Here is a 5,000-nt window from a genome sequence, read left to right as displayed (position 1 = left end):
CTGTTTGCAGCACCACGTAGGCTAGTGCGGAGTGGTGATTGTGGGAGATTTTCGTCCGATTGCTCACAGCAAACCAACCTGGTATGGGTGGCCCTGACTAGTACAGCTTTGCTGATCATGGCAATGCGGAAACACTTTCACTAGTAAACCTATCCTCGCTCAGAAATGGATATATACACACACACATATATATATATATATATATATATATATAGTATATATACATATATATACAGTATATATATATACATATATATATGCATATATATATATATATATATAAAATGTATATATACATACACACTTAAGAATTTGCATTAAAAAATTGTAAATATTTTACAACATTTATTCCAGAATTGACGTAAAGGAGTGATATTACGGTCACCAACCCGCAAAAGATGATAAAAAATTAAGGTAAAATTACGGTGTCCCGTATTTTATTGAATATTTACTGAGAAATTCTGATTAAAATTACGTTTTTTTAACAGTGGATGTATATATATATATATATATATATGTGTGTGTGTGTGTGTGTGTGTGTGTGTTTTTAACATATGATAAGTCATTAATTTATGACATCGCAAAGACATTTTAACAAACTTTACATGAATATGGAGATGCGTATAAATTACATTAGGAGAAAATAAAAATAGAAATACAGAAATTGATTTATTTAAATCCAAGAATAAAGAATTTGTGTTATTAAGTAGATGCAGATGGGACGGGTGTCCCGAATTCCCAAAGTAGCCCGGGTCTTATTGAAACTATAAATAAAGAAGGAAAGGGTATATGATAGTAGGATATAGAGGTAATGCAGCTGTTTGGGGAAAAAAAGTTGGTAAAGATAGTGGAGAGAAAATTGGAGATTATTATTATTATTATTATTATTATTATTATTATTATTATTATTATTATTATTATTATTATTATTATTATTATTATTAAATTTTACTTGTTTATACTGTAACTCTTATTATTCTTTATTACATCTACCAAGGAGGTTATAAAATCGAGTCGTTTTATTATTTCTATTTTAGTGGTATATATTATAACATTATTTTTGTTTTTTTGCCTTTTATTGTTACCATGATTATGAAACAGATTAGCATGTGTATATGTAGTATAGTGAAAAAATAAATCAAATAAAAGGTTAAAGCTAAATGCATATATTAGAAAATAAATATTAATAATGGAAAGAAACTAGCTAATATCACTGTAAGTCTATGTCACGAAAGCCATAGGGCATCCTGAATCATGAGCTATGACCCATCAGCCTGGCCCAGCAGCCTAGATAATCCACTTGGAAGTATCAAGTAAAATAAGAAATGGTGGACAGGAAACACAAGTGGTTTTTTGAGCTAAACGACGTCAGTCACTGATCCGAAGATCAGCTACACTGGGCGTGGTAAGTCGTCTTCAATGACGCTTTCACTGAGGACAAATCAAAAACATCTCATAAGAGGAATCTAGAATTTTCACTGCCCAAGTTTCATCTTAAATGCATTAAGTAAGGGAAACTTACTTTATCCCTCCTTCAACACTATATCATTACGTTGGTCAGTAATTAATATTAAAGCGCAATGACAGTGACTATATAGGCATGTGGTTAAAAATTTCATCCAAACAAACAAATCTTTGAATCGTATAAAGTGGTTGTAAGCAATGTTTGACTTGCAACTGATTCCAGCGGGAAACGAGAGAACAGCGGATTGATTCACAATCAACTCAATTGGCTCAGAACAATTCTGTTTGATTAGCAAGACCGTCGGAAAGCGATCGAATTTCCCCTTTATAATGACCATGTTGCAATGGTCAGCATTTGCGTCACTGGCGTATGTGGATTTCTCTCGTGGGGATTTCGTAAGTCGTTTATGTGATAGGTCATTATATTTTCTCTTTTCTTATGGATTTGAAGGGGTACTTTGATTTCGGTAATAGAGGATTCTTTAGATTTTTTTTTTTACTTGTTGCATTTTCTTACCTGTGATTTTTATTTTTATACTTATTATTGTTACACAAGTGTACTCGTAACGTCGTATTTTTTTCGAATTTGAAATCTGCTGCAAAAATCTTGATATTACAAGCATTTACATTTTGTTACAAAATATTTATAAATATGTATGTACAAAAATATTTTTTGTTCGAATTTGAAATCTGCTGCAAAAATCATGATGTTAAAAGCATATACATTTTGTTATAAAGTATTTATAAATATGTTTGTAAAAGAATGTCTTTACTGTATATAATTTTGATAGGATATATTTTGAGCATTTTATTTTACATATAACAGTATTTTTTTTTTTATTTACTTTCAAAAGTCACAAACGAGAATAAATATTCAGTAATTTAATAATACATTGTGTTTACATTAATTATTTAAGCTGAATGAATAGTTTTGAATGTTAATAAATATAGGTTAAAGACTAGGTATTAGTTAGTTTTATCATGGACATATTCTATAAGTGTAGGCTAGATATATGGAAACGATTTTTGATAAACAGATGTATGATATCATAAGTCACAAGAAATATATATCCCTGGAAAGGTCCATTGACTTATCTTTGGTTATGTTTGAAATGATATGTACTAGTCAATGAATTTTTTTAAAGCGAAGTATTGAATCTTTTTGTCCAGGTATCTCATAAGTTTACCATTTGGTCTTTGTTAATTTGTCTTTTTAACGTACTGGGATTAATTATAATTATTCATTCTTAAAATATCAGGAATTATTATAATTTTAGGAAAACTAACTTTGCACTGGCTGAAAAAAGAATTTTTTTTATGAGGAATATTTTTTTTATTATTTAACATACGTTTCGGTGAACAATAGCTATTATTGATACCATAAACCTAAATTTTATTAGAATGATAATTTATCCTCGTTTTGCTTGAAACAATAGCACAAATATCTACCTATTTTGGCGAATAACTTTCTCGAATTGTTTATTTTTATGTGAATTCAAGTGTTAGTTTTGATCATTCGTTTTTACTTTACTGGAGATTTTTTTATTTGTAAGTAGTGTGTAAGTAGTCACCAAAATTATGATTCCATCATGTATACCAACTTAATAAAGACACAGTGTCGGCGGTGTTACACACATACAATACATACATGCGCAAAAAAAGAAAAAGATATTAATGGATACATGTCGCTATCTCTCTTTTATTACTTTAAATTTGCCTTACTTTTGATGAGAAATTCCTCGTAATATATTGACCAAAATGGAATTTTTGGACTGGACCAATGAGTGAAGGAGCCCCGTTCTATTGCCTTGCTTTTTATGAAGGGAACGGAACCTGCTGGTTTAAAATTTCTCTCTCTCTCTCTCTCTCTCTCTCTCTCTCTCTCTCTCTCTCTCTCTCTCTCTCTCTCTCTCTCTCTCTCTCAACTTTCCCTTTTTCTGGATTAATTGAAAGTTCTCTAGCCTCGGGGAGCACTCAAAAGTTTCCAAAAGAGGAGATGCATAAACTTCTTGCTGCAATCAGGTCCTTTTACTTCTTTCGTAAGTAGGAATGTTTGAATGACTTATGTTGGTAAACATGAACATCTATCCTTTTTTTTGCATGAATAGATAATGAGAGTTTATGTATATATATATTATATATATATATATATATATATATAATATATATATATATATATATATATATATATATATTATATTTATACATATATATATGTGTGTGTGCGTCTTTTAATGTATATTTATCTTTCTATACAATTATCTAAATATATTTACTGTATATATATATATATATATATATATATATATATATATACATATGTGTATGTATATACATGAATATATGCCTGTATGTATGTATATATATATATATATATATATATATATATATATACATACATACATACATACATGCATACATACATACATATTGTGTTCGTGTGTTCTTTTACATCCTTTTATATTATGGAAAGGTTCAAGGAAATCTTTTATCAATTTTTCAAATACCTGTGAACATTTGTATTCAATCTCTTTTCAAGTAAAGCTGGGATCATAAGTGTTGCAAAGTATATTGGTTTAGTAAAATTGCATAAGTTTCAAGCAAAACATCAGTATTCGTTTCCATAACTTTGGGAATTTTCCCACAAGACTGGTCATTCAACTTCAATCGTTTGCTGTGGAACATATTTTGCTTCTTCATTTAATGTTTCTTGTTTAACCTTGGCCTTGGAAATCTCTCTCTCTCTCTCTCTCTCTCTCTCTCTCTCTCTCTCTCTCTCTCTCTCTCTCTCTGTATTGTTACAATATGTTATTATCTTTATTGTTATTAGTAACAGTAGTTTGGGACATTTAATTGGGTAACGGTTGGGAAAATGATGATCTGGTTAAAAATTATGAATTCGAAAGCCATCCCATTTAGCTGTATCGATTGCCCTACAGTTGTGGCTGCTTTATTAGGACCTTTGCTCATTAATGTGGATGTATATTAACACTTTCATCGATTTAGCCTATTAGTTATATCAATTTATATTACAAGCATTGAGACATGAATTATAGTACAGGATTTAAAGTGTAGGCTTGCCTATACAATTATTTTTCCATAGAATTATATATATATATATATATATATATATATATATATATATATATATATATATATATATATATATATATATATATATATATATATATATATATATATATGTATATATGTGTGTATGCGCGTTTATGGGAATGTGTATGTAAACATACTCCAAAGCATTATGCTTTTTAATAGATATTTACATTTTCAGTTGCAAAGTTTCGTGATTCAATGTATGTTTACAAAAATTTTATGGGCAAACATTCATTGTACCTTTATGTTTAAACGCATAAACGATGTTTGTGGAAATATGTGTGCTAAGTTTACACGCGTGATACAGCATTCAAGAATATACGCTCTATTTCTTTGCTTGTAGCAAGTAATAAAGCAAGCACATCTGCTATTCTTTTCATTGCTACTGAATAAAAATATTAAAGAATTGAGATTCCGCATTC

General features: G+C 29.1%; 1 protein-coding gene across 1 annotated transcript in view; it reads right to left on the bottom strand.

The window, feature by feature from the left end:
• The window catches only part of LOC137618467 (kielin/chordin-like protein), a 147,135-nt gene that overhangs the window by 97,115 nt on the left and 45,020 nt on the right, over window positions 1–5,000 (bottom strand). The gene's annotated exons all lie outside the window — the stretch shown is intronic.

The sequence above is a fragment of the Palaemon carinicauda genome, chromosome 24, assembly GCF_036898095.1.
Source record: "Palaemon carinicauda isolate YSFRI2023 chromosome 24, ASM3689809v2, whole genome shotgun sequence".
Classification (NCBI taxonomy): Eukaryota; Metazoa; Arthropoda; class Malacostraca; order Decapoda; family Palaemonidae; genus Palaemon; species Palaemon carinicauda.
This window is presented reverse-complemented; position numbering and strand designations above follow the sequence as displayed.